Here is an 18,712-nt window from a genome sequence, read left to right as displayed (position 1 = left end):
CTCCCTGACTCCTCTAGCCAGAAGTCCTCTGCCTAGGACCTGCCTCAGGGCTTTGAACCTAAAACACCTCCCACCTGCCCCTTCTTGTGCTGGGGCGGGGGCGGGGTGTGTCTCCATTCTACTGTGGATGCAGAGTACAGACAGAGAGTCTGGGGTGTCTGTTCCTGGCCTCTCAGGAGCTGTGTTCCCTGGCAAGCCCCTCCTCTCTGGCCCTTAATTCCTCATCCATAGAGTGAAACTGTTGGACTAGTTAGGGTGGCAAACTGACAGGTCCAGGGAGCTGGCTCCCTTAGTCCACATCCGCCATCTTGCCCTGCACCCTCTTCACTCCTTGTGGGCACTTGAGTTTGTGCCCCTGGCCCCTTCCTTCTCAGTGTTCTATGGTTCTATGACCTTTGCTTCCAGCTCAGGATCTCAGAGGCTGAGCAAACGGGTCAGTGTTCTGTCATTTACAGTTGCACCATTTACACATTTTACTATTTACTCTGTCATTTACAAACTGTGTGTGACCTTGGGCAAGTCACTGAATTTCTCCATGCCTTAGTTTCCTCATTTGTAAATGAGGATGATTCCCAACAGATTAATGTGCTTAGGACAGTACCTGACATATAGTTAGGTACTTTATGAACAGATTTCCTAGAAACTTGTGAAAGAACATCTTCATGCTGACCTTTGAAGTAAGTTTTAAGGTGTAAAATTTAAATTTACTAGCAAACAATCTATTTGATGCTGTAAAAAGGGACCTTTTAAAATCAGATGATTGTGGAGTAGGAGTGGGCCTGGGAAGCCCTCCTGGCCTGGGGCTGGTAAATGCGTGGGACTTCCTGGGTGTGGTCTCTGTCTGGTGGTCCGCTGCTCTGCTGTTTGTTTTTCATCTGATACTGTAAGTGAGGTCAAGAGTTCAACTGACAGTAAATTACAAGACATCCTTCCAACCACCACGGCCCTGAGAACAACTTTTGCAAAGCTTCTGAGGGCTTCTCCAGGTTGCTTGCCCTCACCCATAATTCTTTAGCTGCGTTCAGAGCCAGAGGCCTGGATTCTTGTCCTGCCCCTGCCTCTTACTCTTCGTATGGCCTTGAGCAGGTCCTCCACGTCTCCATGCCTCAGTCTCCTCATCTGCAAAATGGGGGTGGGAACAAAACTGCTTGCCTTTTAGGATAGACATAAGGCTAGTTGTAGCTGTACTCCTGAGAGAGCAGAGTCTTAGACAGGACTTGTGTGTAGATAAATCGTTTAGGAGGTGACCCCAAGGAACAGGGTGAGGGAGCAGGGCTAGTATGACAGGGAAAGAGGAAATCCAATGAAGGGAGTGGAATTGAGGTAGCTGCTTTAGTTGATGGGGCCATGTCCCCACCCGGCCCTTCCATAAAGCCTCCCGTAATTGTGTGCCCAGGGAATAGGAGGCTGGAGCATTTATCCAAAGGCTGCTGTCCTTCATTGTTTGCTCCCTTTTCCAGTTTCTATTCCTGTGTAAAAAACTACCCAAACTCTGTGGTATAGAACAGCCACCATTTTACTGTGTTGGTGGGTCTGTAGATCAGGAGTTTGGAAAAGGCACAGCAGAAGTGGTCCTACCTCTGCTCCCCAGTGTCTGAGCCTCTGCTGTGAAGACTTGCAGGCTGGGGGCTGGAATCATCTGGAGGCTCTCTTGTTCTCTCATACCTGGCAGTTGAGGATGGCTGTTGCCTGGGGCCTCAGTTGGACTCTTAGCCAGAACCTACAGGTAGCCTCTCTGTGTGCCCTCCATGCGGGCTGATTAGGCTTCCTCACAGCATGGCAGCTAGATTCTAAGTGTACACATCCCAAGGGAACCAGATGGCAGCTGTATTGCCTTTTAATGACCTTGCCTCAGAAGCTACGTATCATCACTTCCACCACAGTCACAAGCTCTCCCAGATTCAGGGGAGGGAACATAGCCCATCTCTCCACCAGAGGCATGTCAGAGTCACATTGTTAAAAGAGCATGTGGAATGGGGGCTATTGTTGCAGCCGGTTTGGGAGAATATGACCATTCCTTGAGGCATGAACTTCCCTGCACCTGCGTGGGCAGGCGCTTTGAGCTCTATGGATTCCGAAAAATTTCTCAAGCAGAAAAGTGGGGAGCCATGCAGTGGATGCATGGAACTGCCCAGAGTTGAGCTGAGGATATGGGACTCAGGTCACCAACATTGTCTACCTGAGGCTCAAACGATATGCAAATAACCTTGTAAACTGTAAAGTGCTCTGTAGCCTTTTGGCTTTATTAAACCCAAGGGAACTGGCTGACAGCAGCTTTACTTTTCAGCTGGTGGCTTGATAAATGCCAGGGCCTTCACATATGATAAACATATATATTACTTCATCAATAAATACAGTCGGCAGTCCCTGACGGCTAATGGCTCAGGAGCCAGGGTGAGGGTGCTGGCCTGGGAACTAGCTCTTTCCTCATGAGCAAGTCTGTAGTCCTTCCTCTCACTTTTAGACCTGACTTCTGCCTGGAATTTGGGGCCCCACTCCATCTTGTCATTCTCTCCCAGAGACAGTGACCTTACCAATCAGCTCCTTATTTGGGGGGTCACCAGGGCCCTCTAGGACAGCACTCTCTGGGCAGCTCCTGCCAGCAGCCCTCACGTTACTGATACGAGGCTGGAATGTCAAACTGTGTGAGGTCAGGGATTGTCTGCTTTGATCACTGCTGTAATCCCAGTGCCCAGCGACACGTCATAGGTACTTGTCAATATTTGCTGAATGAGGGAATGATGATTCTGGACCTGTGTGGGTTGGGTCCATGGCTGAAGGAACCTCCAAGCTCACTGTCAGCCTGGAAGGGAAGCAGAGCCATCCCAGTGGGCAGCAGCCCTCCTGAGAGCGCTCTGGGTGGAGCTGGGGGATGTGGTCCTGGGCAGAGCTCCCCCAGAGTTTCCATCCTTCATGGCAGGGGCAGGTGCCCTGGATTCTTCTGTACAGATGTGAGGCTTCCATGGTACCTCCTGGAAGGCTGTCTCCCTGGCACAGCCTGTCCCCAGAGCGGGAGCAGCTGCCATCTCCCTGGCACCTTGTCTCTCCCCAGCGGCCACACCCAGGTGAGGGCGGCTGGCAGTTTTACAACTTTATTTTTATCCCTACTTGTCATGGTGTCCTTGCTGATTCGGGCAGGTGCTGATTTGATGGAGTCAAAATATTTCAGGGCTGTATGGAGATGAAATGTTCATCTTTCCCACTTCTCCAGGCAGGAGGCGCATCTAGTCCACCTCTGTCTCCAATTTTTCACCCCTGAAGTGCCCAGGGGCAGGGCACGAGGTGGTGAAGAGCTTGGGCTTTGACACTTGACAGACCTGGATCCAAAATCTGCTGCCCATGCAAGGCTTTGTGACCTTGAGAAAGTTACTTAACCTCTCTGAGCCTCAGTTCCCTCCCTTGAGAAGTACTAATATTCACTTCTCAGGGTCATGGCAAGGGTCAAATGATAGAATGTTTGTCACGTGCTCAGCACATTTTCTGGACGAGGCAAGAGTTCAGTGATGGGTATGTACATTACTAGAGCACAGAGCAGCTGCTCACCAGTACTTCTTGAACTCTTGTTGAAATGCTCTAGAGGAATTTGAATTTTTGTGATAAGTGAACAAGTGATTTCATGTAGTGTATTCAGTTAGGGATTCGTAAATTCAGACCTGATAATTATTGGTAAACAGGGTCTCAAAAGTAAGTGAAGGGTGAATTTTTTTGGTATGTGAGTTATAGCCCAATAAAGATTAAAAAGGAAAAAGTCAGTGATGATGAGTAGGGGCCGGGGCAGAGGCTGGGGGAGGAAATGCACCGTCTTGGCTCCTGAGGAACTGTCGGCTGAGAGACACAGGCTGCCCACACTGAGGATTCGGCTGACCGAGTAGGCAGAGAACGTGTGGCCATCAGGTGCCCAACAGAGCCCAGAGGTCCCAGCCAGGACCATGACTTATGCTGGGGGGTGCAGGGGGTGCAGCATCTGGGGGAGGGGAGGTCAGAAGGGGAACGCGTCAGCCCCTTTTGGGCAAGGATGTTCCTAGAGCTGCATGATAGTAAGAACACCAGCCCGTTGACCCTCACCAGAGCCCCCGAGTAGGCAAGCAGCTGGGACGGTTCCCATTTTGCATCTGGAGACACACCCTCGGGCCTAGACCCTCTGCCCGACATGGGTCCTCTTTTGACTTCTGACGCTGTCTCTGTAGGCAGAGCTCTACACTGGAGACAGAAAAGTCTCCAAGTGGGTCCGCAACTCTGATGTCAGTGGAACCCGTTTTTCCATCTTTCTCCTGCCCAGCCGTGCAGCGGCCAGTGTCTTGCACCCTCTCCTGGGGGTGGTGTGTGTGTGGGGAAGTGCCCTTTACTCCTCCATCCAGCCCAGTGAGAGGAGAGGCGGAGCCATGACGGCAGCCCCTGGTCTGCAGGGCGCCTGCCAGGCGGTGGGTGCTGAAGAGCTAAGTGCCAATCAGACCTCAGCCCTGTCCCCGGGAGTTCCTGGGCGTGGCCTCCTCAGCGGGAAGATACTCCTGATGGAAGCCGAGTGCAGACAGGCCAGCAGCGCCTCCCATCAGCTCTGGACCTTCCCTGACCGCTGCTTCTCTCAGGGCTCTACCCGGCCCAGGGGCCATGATTGTTTGAACGCCTAGGTCCTCGCTGGCCTCTTGGTTCGGTACCCAAACTTTGGAGTCAGACTGACTTGGATTTTCCTTCTCAGCTCTGTCACTTACTGGCCGTGAGACCTTGAGCGAGTCCCGCAGCCTTTAAAGTCTCAGTTTCCTCATGTCCCTCATGCAGTCAAGAGATACTCCTAGTTCACAGGCTGTTGTTGATACTGTGCTGAGCAAATAGAAGCGCTCAACAAATGAGAAATACTGCTGTCGTTTTGTGGCCTCCCAAGAACCTGTCGCGCGCATTAAATTGCATTACACGAACAGCATCACTTTCCGTTCCTCTGAGAGCGCCGAGGAGTGAGCTGACTCTGGAAGCGAGTTGCCGGGCTGCAGATCCTAGCTCTGCCACTGCATGGCTGTGAGGCCCTGAGCCAGCCTCTTAAGCTTTCTGGATCTGTCTTCTCACCCATAAAACGTGGATACTAGTGTCTACCGCAGAGGGTGATTATAAAGGTTGGATGAGTTAACATAGACCGAGCACTTAGTGCCTGGAACACGGTAAACATTGAGTAAATATTGTTGTTTTTATTATTATCATCCCACAGAAATCCAACAAGGTTTCCAAGAGCAGGAAACCAAGTACCTGAACAACTGGAGCAGATGATTTCAGAGTTTTATGCTTCCAAGCGATGCTGATGGCAATAGTTCCTCTATATCCAGAGACCTTGCTCTAAAAACAAATCTGCTGTGGCACTCACTGGCTTCCTTGCTGTTAGGCTGGGGGTTCCACGCACTGCAAGCCAACCAGATGTCCGGGCCCCACCCGAGAAGCCAGCCCCTGACTGGAGATGTGTGAATGGTGTTGAGTCTGAGCCTCCATTCAGCCCGTGGTTCCTCCCAGCCACTCCTCTTTCCAGCAGCATTCCTCCAGGGTCCAAATAGCCGAGGTACAAGCAGGATTTGGGCCCACGTCGCATTCGATGGCAATGCACATCCTTCTACCATAGATAGTCAGGCAATCCGAATAGAGGCTGTGACTTGATTGGTCCCCAAACCTTTGCCTTCTCACCCTTCACCATGTTTTTCAAGAGGAAGGACAATGATATTAACCTCTCACAGTGGTTACAGCATTGCCTTAGCATTGTTTATAAAGCTCCTTTCCTTCTGTTCTCTCCATTTGTCTCTCAGATAGCCAGGAGGTGATCCGGGCACTCACGGGAGAAGCTCTGAGATCTTATGATCTTGCGGGCATTGCAGGACGAGGTCTGGGTGCTTGTCCAGGGGAGAGGCTGGGCTAGGGCCCGCATAGGACACTGAACTTGTAAGCAGTGGGACAAACACCTCAAACCCCTATTCTCCCCTTGAAGCACACCGCCTCTCCAGCCCCAGAACGGCTTCTCCTCTCCTGGATCCCTGACCCCCCAGTCAACAAGCATCTCCCTGCTGCTCAGTCTGAAGGTCATAATTGTACACTTGTTCCACAGAGCACCATAGCCCACGACCTTCTCCCCACTGTTTTCTCTGTCCTTAGCTAGGAACCCAACAAGGATGAGACAGTTCTGGCCTTTAGAGTACTCTTAGTCTCAAAGCATAGGGAAGAATAAATGAATCATACAAGGTGTTGAAATGCAACTTTCTCCCTCTCTGTTCCCCCATCCCTTTCCCACACGGCCCAGGGCAGTGCCTGGGTGTCAGGTCAGTTGAGGACGATGGGTCCAGCCACCCTCCCCAGCCCAGAGGGAGAGGGCCTCGATGGCCCATGTTTCCTAAGGAAGCCTTGGGTGAGTGGCAGCCTGGGTAACAGAGCAGAGCAGTGAAACATCCTGTTTAAGAGACTACTTTTGGCATCAGGCAGCCTGTGACTTGAAGCCTGCCTCTGTCCTCACTGCCTGTGTGGTTTTGACTAAGTTTCTTAACCTCTCTGAGCCTCAGTTTCTTCATTTAGAAAATGGGAATGATATGAATACCCATGAACTAGGTTTGTTTGCAGATTGAATGAGGCAGTGAACAAGAAGTGTTTAGCAAGCGGTCACTAATTTTTAGCTATTCTCCTTGCTATTATGATTACGCCTGTTATTGTTCCCCATTTAAGAATTTCCCTATAAGTGACAATTTCTCAGTGGCCTGTGTCGGCTTATCTCTCCCTCTGCAGCGAGTTCTCTTGGGATACAGAGTGTGCAGCAAGTGATAATTTATCGCTCCACAGCTCGCTTGCTCTCATCCATGAAGCAGGGAGCGGATAACAGATAAACCAAATGCATAGAAGCAGGTTTCTCAGGGTATCCTCTTAGCCCGCTCATAATACGGTTCTGCCCGGATGCAGACATAGCAACAGGAACCGAACTTTCCTGCTGATTGGTTACAGACCTATCTGTGATCACACCATCCTCTAACCACGTCTGTCAATTACCAATAAATATTCTCAAGCTCGCCTGCATGAGCACTTGAGTGTTGATGTTCAGCCCCGAGTCTTCACCCACTCCACCAGTTGGGCCACTTATCTCCCGGCTCATCCTGCAATTTGCACCGAGCCTCCTGCCCTTCCTCTCACCGGGGTTACTGGCCTTGAGTTGATGTGAGTCCTGTGTGAGCCAGTTTCCCACAGGAGCAGGCCACCTTCCGCCCTAACTCTTTTTCCCATCCCTGGGTCAGTTTTCCTTCCCGCTGAGCCGGCACTAGTTCGCCATCCTCTCCCCCTGGGCTCAGAGTCATCTGTGGTTCGCTAAGGTCTGGGCCTCATGGTGGCATGTGCCAGGTGGCACCTTGTCGTGATGCCAGGTGCTTCAACCAGAAACCCGGTACCATCCTGGATACGGGTCTCTCCCTCCCCTTCTCATGTAGTCCAACCCAAGTCCTGCCGATTCTGTTTCCAAATTTAAGCCCATCCACTTCTCTCCATCTTTGCTGCCACTGTTTGGTCTAAATCCCACCAGCTCCCACGTAGGCTACTGCGATGGTACCTGAACCCATCTCCCTCCCCTTGCCTCCCAAAATCTGTTTTCCATGTTGCAGGCAGCATGATCTTTTTGAAATGCACGTTTGATCATGTTTGCAAAATTAGACCCACTTAGGAACCTCAGTTTACCTATCCTTTCCCCCCCAGGCCTTCTCAGGCCTGCTGTCAATCAGGTCCCTTCTTTTAAATCTCTCATCACCTGTGTTTCCCTGCACGTGTTACAGTCCGTACCTGGGTATTGGAGTGACTATTTATTTGCTCAATGTCTGTCTCCATATCAGACAGTGAACTTCAAGGGGTAGAAATTAGCCTCATTTGGTTTCCCAGTCACCAGCACAGTGCCTGGCACGTGGTGGGTGCTCAACCAATATTTGCCAAATGAAAAACTGAGCAAATGAGATACTATAGGGATTTGGAAAAGGGATCAATCACTGTAAGACAGTCAAGGAAGGCTTCCTGGTAAGAGGGGTGGTGAGCCCTGAGTTTGGCCTGGAAGGATGGAAAGGATTTGGAGAAACTGGGACGCAGGGGAAGGCATTTCAGGTAGAATAAACATCGTGAGTTAAGGCAAGGCAGCAGGAATGCTTTGGATATGTCTGGAGCTGTGGGAATACCTGATTTACTTTGCAGAATAGTAGTGGCAAGATTGAAAGAAGCTTGGAACGGTGAATGTCAAGCTGAGACATTTAAATCATGCCCCTTAAGAAAGGGGGAGCTATTGATGGTTTTTGAGCAGACGGGGAGCGCTTGATGGTTTTTGAGCAGACGACCATTATGATGAAGACAAATGATGTTTAGGATCTGTAGAAGCGGGAAATAGGAGGACCACCAGGGGTTCTAGGCTTGGGAGCGTGAAGTTCAGACTTGGGCCTCAGGAATGGAAAGGAAGGGAAAATGGGGGAGAGATCATGGCTTTGTGTGTAGGCGAGGTCCCAAGCTGAGCTCTGCCTCAGAGTCTAGTGAAACATAAATGAGTTCATCCAGAGATGCTCGGCAAGCATTGGGGTGCCCTTGAGATGGGCCGGAAAGGGAGATTATTGTTTTTTTTTAACATAAAGCAGTTTTCTTAATTATACAGCTAATATACATCCACTGGAGAACATTTAGAAAATATAGAGAGCAAGCAAGAGTAAAAATTTCCAGCAATTCCATGGCCGAGGAGTAACCGTTGTTAACACTTTGTTGTATATTCTTCCAAAATTTTTTCATGCATGGTTGTAATTTAAAAAAAATGCTACACATATAGTTTTGAACCTGCTTGTATTTCACTTTCACTTAGTACCATGAACCTCCTTCCACGATAATAAAGATGCTTATGTAATACATGTACTTGTATGGCAACAATTTAAGTTGTTCGGTATAGATGTAATTTAATTTAATCAGTTCTCTATTGTTGGACATAAAGATTTTTCCCCCAATCATTTCTTTTGCTATTATAAACAATCATGCTGGAGTCATCCTTATTGCTAGGTTTTTGTGTATGTTTTAAATTATTTTCTTAGAAAAAATTCTACCCATAGAATTGCTGGGTCAAAAGTATAGATGCTTTTAGGGCTTCTGATTCTTTTTTTCAAATTGCCCTTCAAATTTTTTTTTTACTCCTTTGCACTCTCATTAAGATTAACGTTTTTGTATTCTAGTTTTTAAAATCTTTGTTGGTTTCATAAGAGAAAAATAATTTACAGTTTCTTTAATTTGCATTTATATTGTAATTGTATTTCTTTTTCAAATAATTTTGAACCTTAAAAAATATATTTTGAAAAAAAATAAAAATAAAAAAAATAAAAATAAAAAAAAAATAAAAAAATATATTTTGGGGACTTCCCTGGCGGTCCAGTGGTTAAGACTTCACCTTCCAGTGTAGGGGGTGTGGGTTCGATCCCTGGTCGGAGAGCTAAGATCCCACATGCCTCAAGGCCAAAAAACAAAACAGAAAACAGAAGCAATATTGTAACAAATTCAATAAAGACTTTAAAAATGGCCACATAAAACAAAAATCTTTAAATATATTTTGACCATTTGTATTTATTTTGCTATGTGAATTTCCTATTTATGGGCTTTTTTTCCTTCTTATTTATGGACCCTTTTTCTTTCTGCTTATGTTCATTTTTAAATTAGGTGGTCATTTTTTAAACATTTTGTAGGAACTGTTAGAGATTAGGACTTCAACCTTTTATCTGACACGTTTGTCACAAATAATTTTTGGAGAGAAGAGTTTTAAAAAGCAGAAAGTTTATCCTGTACCATATCACTCACTTGTTCCGTGGAGAGGATTGCATGGCTCTATCAGTTAAGATCAGGTTAAATTGCTAGTAATGAACCTATGTTAATTGGCTGTGGCCATCAGGGTCCAGTTGGGAGACTGAAACCACATCAGTAATTTCAGAAATAATTCAAAAATTTAATATAAAGGATTATTAACTAGCAAAAGGAGGTAGAGAGAACTTTAAAGAAAACAGGAATAGTAGATATAGGGAGCAGCTACTAGGGAAGGAATACATTTGGAAGAGGTCACCCCACACACTCCCCTCCCCGGCTGTAACTTCATAGGAGAGGATGTGGCTGTGACCCACTGACAGTTGGAGAAGTTTGTTGAGATGCTACAGGAAGCGGCTGACAAGTGGGGAATTGCCCACTGGAGTTTGGGCAAAACTCTGAAAGTTGGGTGCCAGTGGGTTTCCCAAACACTGCTGGTGGCTACACTCTACAGGAGCAAGAAAGATGAGGCCCGGAAGCAGGAAGAGAATTCCCTTCCTCTTGCAGTCCCTCTAGTGCCCTCTACTGACAAAATCTAATGTGCCAGCTGACAAAGGAGAAATGTTTCCGGGGTCCAGCTGGTGTCACAAAGCATGACAAAGAAGGGTGATAGGCTGATAGAGCTGATAGGCAATATATTGATAGCTGGAACACTGGCCTAAACAAGCCAGAAGTTTCTTTCTTTCTCACATCAAAGTCTGGAGGTCCACAGTCTATGGCCAGGTCCAGGAAGCCCTCTAGGGTCCAGTCTCCTTCCAGCCTGCCCCTCCACTCTCCCTAGGCTGAGGCCCTTGTCCTCATGGTCCACGATGGTAGCCAGAGCTCAAACCATCACGAACACGGTCTGGACATGGAAGGCATGGAAAAGAAAAAGAACTAAGAATGTGAGAGGTTCCCAGGAGATGCCATCTGCCATCTGCTTTCATCTCGTTGGCTGCAAGTTAATCACATGACCACAGATAGCTACATGGGATTCTGGGAAATATTTCTTCTGGAAGGTCTGGAACTGAACATCATAGTTTCTGTTGTTAGGGAAGAAGGGAGGAAAGGTATTGGTGGACAATAAGTCTGCCACAGTAGACTACTTGCTGGAGCTTCATGAAGGAAATTTAGTCAAAGTGATGATAGGCTCATGACCATTATTGAATGTTAACTAGATACACAAGGTAAGATTTTAGAGTAAAATCTTTTAGAATGTTAGAGCTGGAAGTTACCCTTGGAATTATTTGTACTGTTTTTCATGTTTCCTATGAGAACCCCGAGGGCCTGAAAGGGCAGTAATGTGTCCAAGTTCACATGGATAGCTCCCGGCATGCCTGGAGGTGGACCCCGGGTCTCCTTTACTCTCGACCTAGTGTATCTTTCCACTCTCTGCACTACTTAGGGTCTCCATGGGCCTTTGTCTTCAGAATGAGTCCTGCTTAATTGCACTGGTAACTTAATGCTCCACAAGAGATCATTCCACAGTGGAGGTATTAGAGCTTATGAGATATACCTGGCCTTGGAATCAGGCACATAAGATGCAAAATTAGAGCCTGGGAAGCTTCTGGCTTTTAGAACCTAAACTGCTCCCTTTTCTCCGTTACTGAGTGGAAGCCATGTGAGCTTAGGCTGTGGGAACATAGGAGGTGTGAGACAGCAGTAAGTCATATGCTGCCGGAATTAAGCAGTGAAAAGTGTTATCTTAGGCCAAAGTAGCCATTCAGTTTACCAGTCAGAATGTCATCTACCCATTTAGCTGTGGAAATAATGGGAGGATTTTCTTAGAACAGCAGTACAAGCCAGGTGCCAGCAGGAACCAGACTTTACCCCAGATGTTTCAAATGAAGAGACCTTCACGAAGGGACTACTTACAGAGACAGGGTTAGGATGCAAAGGGTGTGAGGCACCCAGAGACTAACAAGTCTCCCCTGTGGCTGAAGAAATGGGAAGGGAGCCGTGTTACAGGAGCTGGAGCTGTGCAGGAGGGGAGGTGGCTGAGTCACTTGAAGTCTAGTTCATTTTCAGTATTGTGTTAGTTTCAGGTGTACTACATAATGATTCAGGGTTTTTTTGCAGGTTATATTCCAGTATAGGTAAGACAGTACATAAGACCGTATATAAGACAATGGGTATAATTCCCTATGCTATATAGTATATCCTTGTTGCCTATCTAATATATTTTATATATAGTAGTTTGGATACAGCGCCAAAGCAGGGAGAAAGCAGGGAAGAAATGCCTGCAGCTCTCTGCCCTCTTCCCTCTGATCTGCCAGGATCTCCTCCTGGTTGAATGCAAGCAGAAGCCAGAGAGTAGTGAGATGTGGAGGAAGCAGTCCACAGGATCCGCCTTCTGGGGCACAGAGCAGGGCAGAGAGGGTGGAAAGTAAGTATAAAAAGAATAACTTGAATCATAGCTCAGGCCTTGCTGCAGATATTCTTTCCCATGGATGGAACTATTTTAGTATTTTTACAACATACATTTGTAAATGGCCCATGTGTGGCACCTCCAATGCCACTCCCTCCCCAGGCCAGTGTCAGACATGGCTAATTGATCACAGCTCCTTTTCCTGAGGGTCCAAGAAGTCACCTCACAGCACTTAGAGAAAACATCACCAATTGAGTGGGCTGGGCATGTGAGATGAAATATATTTGGAGGTGTAAAACTTACCTGGCCTTGCAAATATGGCCTACCTGCTCATGCTAGTCTGGTAGAGAATCTTTTTTTCTGGGGAATTAGCTGAGCAGGTATTTCTTAAGCCAAGTGAGTCCTGCTTGGAAAGCCAAGCTGTAGCATGGCTCTGAAATGCATTGGTGCAACCTTATTGTACTGTAGATGAAGAGGCGAGACAGGAGGTGATGTCTGCCTCGAGCAAGGTGGCCTCTTGGCTCCTCTGTAAAGTAGGATGATGCCCGCCAAGGTAGAAGGCAGGACTAGGTGTTCTCTTGAGATGGAATCAGCTTTCAGAGACCAGTTGCTCTTTGGTACCCATCTGTGTGTGTGGTGCTCTCCTAGGTACTGATTGACCTTTAAAAATTTTATTTTAATTGAAATTTTTTTCAATTTTTCAATTTAATTTTTCAATACTTCAATTAAAAAAATTTAATTGAAGTATAGTTGATCTACAATATTGTGTTATTTTCAGCACAGTGATTCACAGGTTTTTTTGCAGATTATATTCATTATAGGTTATTACAAGATAATGGGTATAATTCCCTATTCTATACAGTATATCCTTGTTGCCTATCTATTTATATATAGTAGTTTGTATCTTTTAATCCCATACCCCTAATTTGTTCCTCCCCCTTCCTCTCCCCTTTGGTAACCACAAGTTTGTTTTCTGTATCTGTAAGTCTGTGTTTTGTACATACATTTGTTTGTACTATTTTTTAGATTTCACATATTAAGTGATATCATATAGTATTTGTCTTTCTCTGTCTGACTTATTTCACTAAGCATAATATTCTCTAGGTCTACCCACATTGCTGCTAATGACAGTGTTTCATTCTTTTTTATGGTTGAGTAATATTATATACATACATATATATATACATATATATATATATATATATATGAATATCTTCTTAATCCAGTCATCTGTTGATAGGGACTTGGGTTGCTTCCATATCTTAGCTATTGTAAATAGTGCTGCTACAAACATTGTGCTGCATGTATCTTTTTGAATTAGTGTTTTCATTTCCACCAGAAATAGAATTGCTGGGTCATATGGTAGCTCTATTTTTGGTTTTTTAAGGAACCTCCATACTGTATTCCATAGTGGCTGCACCACTTTACATTCCCACCAGCAGTATACAAGGGTTCCCTTTTCTCCACATCTTCTCAAACATTTGTTATTTGTAGACTTTTTGATGATAGCCATTCTGACCTGTGTGGGGTAATACCTCATTGTGATTTTGATGTGCATTTCTCTAATAATTAGCCATACTGAGCATCTTTTCAGGATTGACTTTTAACATGGAAAGTCCTATGGACTTTCAGGTCCTGCTACTTTTCTGGAGTGCACGCTCAGACCCCTGAGTTCAGACTTTAAGTGGCTTTGAATAGAAAACTCCTAGCTGGAACAAATGGCCAATGGGTTATGGACATTGCTAGCATGGTTTAGGGCATAGATGGCAAGTAGGTCTCAATTCATCTGCCATTTCTATCCATTTGTGCTGGCCCTCTGTAGACTGTGTTGAGATAGATTTGGAGGCTGTGTCCAGGTTCGGTGGACAGGAAGGCTGTGATCAATGAAGGATATTTGCTCTGGGACAGAGGGGCTAAGAGGGGTACATGTTTGTCTCATAGTTGCCATCACTGGTTTCGAGTCAGCAAATGTGGCTTCTAGATGTGATACTTTGAGCAAGTCAATTAACCTTCCTGGACCTTAGTTTCCTTACGTTTAAAGCAAGGACATGGCTTAGGTGACGTTTAAACTCTCTCCATCTTAGAAATGCCATGATTCAAACTAGTTTGGGTTTTTTTTTTTAAGTCTTCAGTGTAGAACTTGCAAAAAGTCTGTTTGATCCAATTAAACTATTTCCAGCTCCCCACCCCTCTCTGCCATATGCTTGAGTAACTAAGCCTTCCATGCCTGTGAAGGCCATTTCCCCAGGCTGGAGCAGGAGAAGACCCTGGAGACGGAGGTCTCCCATACTAAACAGATTCTCCTCTTTAATCTCAACCAAAAGATCCAGGAGGCATGATTCACATCTCACCCTGTTTCCTCTCCTCTGTCCTCCTCAAGCCTGCGCCTCTCGCCTCCTGCTCTGCAAACACGCCTGAATGCAGAGTCCTGAAATTTAGGTTCATGGTTTCAAAGTTCATGGTCCTGAGAATAAACAAAAAAACTATTGTGGTTGCATAGAGCTGTGGACCCCATTAACACCGCCCCATGAATATTTATAGCATGGAACTACAAAAGAACATAGAGGCCATATTGTATTTCCTAGAACTTTCTTTCCATGGGGTCCTTTCTCTGTGGGTCACTTTAATGTAAGCTTTGCTTATTTAGTTGCACACTTTAAGCCGATTAACTTTTCACTAAAAAAAACCCCTCCCTGTTTGTTTGTACATACACTCCCTTGACAAAGATTCACAGAAAACTGCTTTAAACCTGTTAAATCCCTCTGCTGGAAACTTGAAGTGAACTAAATGTGTCTCTGGGTAGGATTTCCCTGTAACTCTCCCTGCCTCTGGCCCCTCCCTGTTTCCTGAGAGGAATTCCAATGGTTCGAAGCCTCCGGATTTAGTTCCTCCGGTAATCTCAGCTTCTCTCTAGGTGACCATCTTCTGGAACATTAGCAAGGTCCTTCTTGAGCAGCTTGTTATTGGGATGGACAAATGGCAATCCCTGGGTGGATGCCTTACGCTTCTCTAATAGACATTGTATAAACCAATCATCAGAGCTAGAGGGACCTCGAGACATCACCTCCATTGGTCTCCGAACTTCAGTGACTGTGAGTCACCTGTGGGGGTGGGCAGGATATGAACTTAACATGCATATTCCTGGCCCTGTCCCTGGAGAGTCTGATGCCGTAGATGTGGATGGGGCCTGGGATCTGTGTATCAACACTCCTTAGACACTTCTAACAAAGTGGTCTGTGGCCTCGCCTTGAGAATCCCTGAGCTGGTTCAGCTTTCTCAGTGTATGGGTGAAAAAATGACACCAAAGGCAAAAGTGGTCTACCCAGTGTCACATGCAGCATCAAGCGCCCTCTTCCCAGTGTAGACCATGCCTGTGATTCCATACTGCTTTAACTCTGGCCCTTCGTGTCCCAAGTTGCAGCTCTACTGTGGAACATTTATGATTAGGCCCATAAGTGGGAAACTAATTGAAAAATAAACCTGCAAGGCCAGGCTGTAGTGTAGAAATGAAAATCAGGGACCGGCCTGGTTGGTGGAGGCGAGGTGAGATGAGGCCAGGTTAGCACCTGCTGGAGGTCACCCCTGCAGGATAAATCCAGGACTCTGTTGGCTTTGGAGTGAGCCCTGGGGTAGGGCAGGGCCTGTGGCTGGGATGGACTGGAAGGCTGCAGCGGGGGAGGGGGGGAGTTATCCTCCAGCCGTGGCAGCCCTTCCTGGGCCTCCCGTTCTCTGGGTGCCAGGAAGCAGTCTTGGGGAGGGTGTGGCTGGTAACAGAAGGTGACAGTAGAGTTGAAGGGGTCTCCCTCTGACTGGCTAGGCTTCTCCCAGGCTCACAGACTTTCCAGCTCTGCAGGCCCCAAGCCAGGGGCCACTTAAAATCCCCAGAATCCCCGCTCGAGACTCTCTGGATCTCAGGGGGCGTTGGGGGGAGGGCTGTGAAGGACCCTCTGGCCAACCCCTCCTGTCCTCTGTCCCCTCCAGTCACCCCCACTGGACTGTCTGGTCTTGGACAGGCCAGCAGCTCATCTGGGAACAGAGCTCTTACCGCTGACCATGAGATCAGGCCCCACCTTGAATCCCAGTTCTAGAAACGGGGTCCTCTGTGAGGCAGTGAACTGGGCTCCAAGTTTAGAGCCAAGAGGTCTGCCCTCAAGCCCCACCCGCTTCTCACAGTTGTAAGTTAACAGGCTGGTCGTGAACTTCCCTGAGCCTGGCTTTCCCCCATAAAATGGGGCTGACGGTGTTTGCCTTGCCTTCCCCTAGGACTTTGGTGAGGAACACTCATTCACTCACTGGCTCATTTACGAAAACGGAAGGTCCCAGAACTGAAGGTCCTTGCCAGTCCCTGAGCAGGGTTCTGGGGTGGGGTGGGGTGGGGAAGAACGTGTGCGTGGAGGGGATACAAACTGTGACGCGCTGCACCCGAGTGAGGGACTCCTTGTGCCTGGCTCCACCTTGGGTGCTCTAATAACCCTGGAATTTTGTTCCCTGTGTCTGAGACTTCCTTTTGCCCCTGCCCAGCCTCTCGGTTCCTGCAGCCTCACCTCCTGCCTCACTATCGTTGACAGTCCACGTGACTGGGTCCCCACTTCAGCCAGGGCCCCTCACCGGGTCCCTTCTGCTCCTGCCTGACAGTGCCTCACTGTTTCTCCCCTCAGGGCCTTTGCACATGCTGTCTTTTTGACCAGCATGCCCTTTTTCTTGTTATCCACTTGCCATACTTCTGCTCACATGTCACCTTCCTACTCAAGTATCACCCCCTCTGCAAGGCCTTCCCTGATCCCACCCCCAAGGCTGAGTTAGTCCCTCTTCCTATCCACGCTTCCATCCCTGCCTGAGCAGCAGGGGTTACTTCAAGGCAAAGACACATGGCAGTTGGGAGTTAGAATTGAGAGGTGGCCTAGAGCAAGTTGCCTAATCTCTCTGAGCGTACTTTCCTCATCGGAAAAAAAGAGCATAATGATGCTTGTTGCACAGAGTTGCTGTCTTGAGGGTTAGAAGAGTATGGAGAGCCTAGCATGTGGCTGGTGCGCAAGAAGTATCAGTCCCTTCCTCTTCAGTGCCTTGGTCCTGAGAGAAGAATTAAAACACCAGATTTGGAAGAAACAGAGAGAGCTGTTTCAAGATAAAGGGGGATGTGTTGGAAGGGCGTGAGCTCCCTGTCAATGGAGGGGTGTGAGAAGAGGCCACTCAGGCATCACATGGTGGGTTGGACCCAATGATCAGTAGGGCCCCTTCTAGTCCTAGGAAGATTGCTGAGCATTGCAGCAGTCTCCAAAAGGTGTTCCTTAGGACGGAAGATTCAGTGAAAAGAAATTCCAGGGCAACCACATTGGCAAATGCTGCATTCTCTTTCTCTTGGAGAGTTGTGATGTTTGTTAGGATTGTAAAGGCTCTGAGAAGTACTGCAGTAAAGAAAAGCAGTTCACTGCCGGGGGCCCGGGTTTGATCCCTGGTCAGGGAACTAAGATCCCACAAGCTGTGCCAAGTGGCCCCAAAAAATGAACCTATGTATGAAACAGAAACAGAATCAGGGACATAGAGAATAGACTGGTGGTTGCCAAGGGGGAAGGGAGTGGGAGAGGATTGGATTGGGAGTTTGGGATGAGCAGATGCAAACTGGTATATATAGAATGGATAAACAACAAGGTCCTACTGTATAGCACAGGGAACTATATTCAATATCCTGTCATAAACCATAATGGAAAAGAATATGAAAAAGAATGTATATATAGCATACTGAGTCACTTTGCTATACAGCAGTAATTAACGCAACATTGTAATTCAACTATACTTCAATAAAAATAAATTTTTTAAAAAAGCTTTATTGCTTTGCCAGGCAAAGGGGGCCACAGGGGGCTCATGCACTCAAGATTGTGTGTCCCACCCTGGAGGGCGTAGTGAGGAATCTTACAATGTTCAAGGAGCAGGGAGTGATCAGCTCGTGGGCATTCTTCTGATGGGTTGATGGTGAGGTAATTGGGAGTCAGCATCATCAACCTCCTGTTTCCAACGGGTCTGGGGTCTGCATGCTTGTGGACAGCATACAGTTAACTTCTTCCACCTGGTGGGGGGTTTCAGTATCTGCAAAGCAGCTCAAAGGACACAGCTCAGAATAGTATTTGTAGTCATTTGTAGTCATTGAGGAAGAACTAAAGGTCCTTGACTTTAATGTTTAATGGCTAAAGTATTAATATTTTGTCTTACTTGACTGTTTTCCTTTCTTTCTGCATTTTCTCACTTCTCTGATTAAACTTTTCTTTGACTAAAGTTCTTCTACAGAGAAAAGATGGGTGGAGGACATGGGTGGAGGTCTGTTCTGGGAAGGCCTCATAGGGTCCTGCTCAGTTACAATAGCATTTCTTATTAACTTCTTAGAATTTGAAACTTTGAGAAAAGTTGGCTTGGTGGAGGAGGACTGTGATTTGGGAATCTGGGAGGCCTTTTCTGACTTAGAACACCCATGAAACCTCATCCTGCCTACACAACCTTGGCCAATTCCTACCTCCTCTCTGGGCCTTCCTTTGAGGTTAATGATATAGAAGGCATTTATCCTAATAC

General features: G+C 47.0%; 1 protein-coding gene across 1 annotated transcript in view; it reads left to right on the top strand.

Moving 5' to 3' along the window:
- Positions 1 to 18,712, top strand: part of TLL2 (tolloid like 2) — a 129,459-nt gene that overhangs the window by 2,739 nt on the left and 108,008 nt on the right. The window lies entirely within an intron of this gene.

This window comes from Aethalodelphis obliquidens, unplaced genomic scaffold, assembly GCF_003676395.1.
Source record: "Aethalodelphis obliquidens isolate GAN/ISIS:26980383/991018 unplaced genomic scaffold, ASM367639v1 scaffold11, whole genome shotgun sequence".
In the NCBI taxonomy this organism is placed as follows: domain Eukaryota; kingdom Metazoa; phylum Chordata; class Mammalia; order Artiodactyla; family Delphinidae; genus Aethalodelphis; species Aethalodelphis obliquidens.
This window is presented reverse-complemented; position numbering and strand designations above follow the sequence as displayed.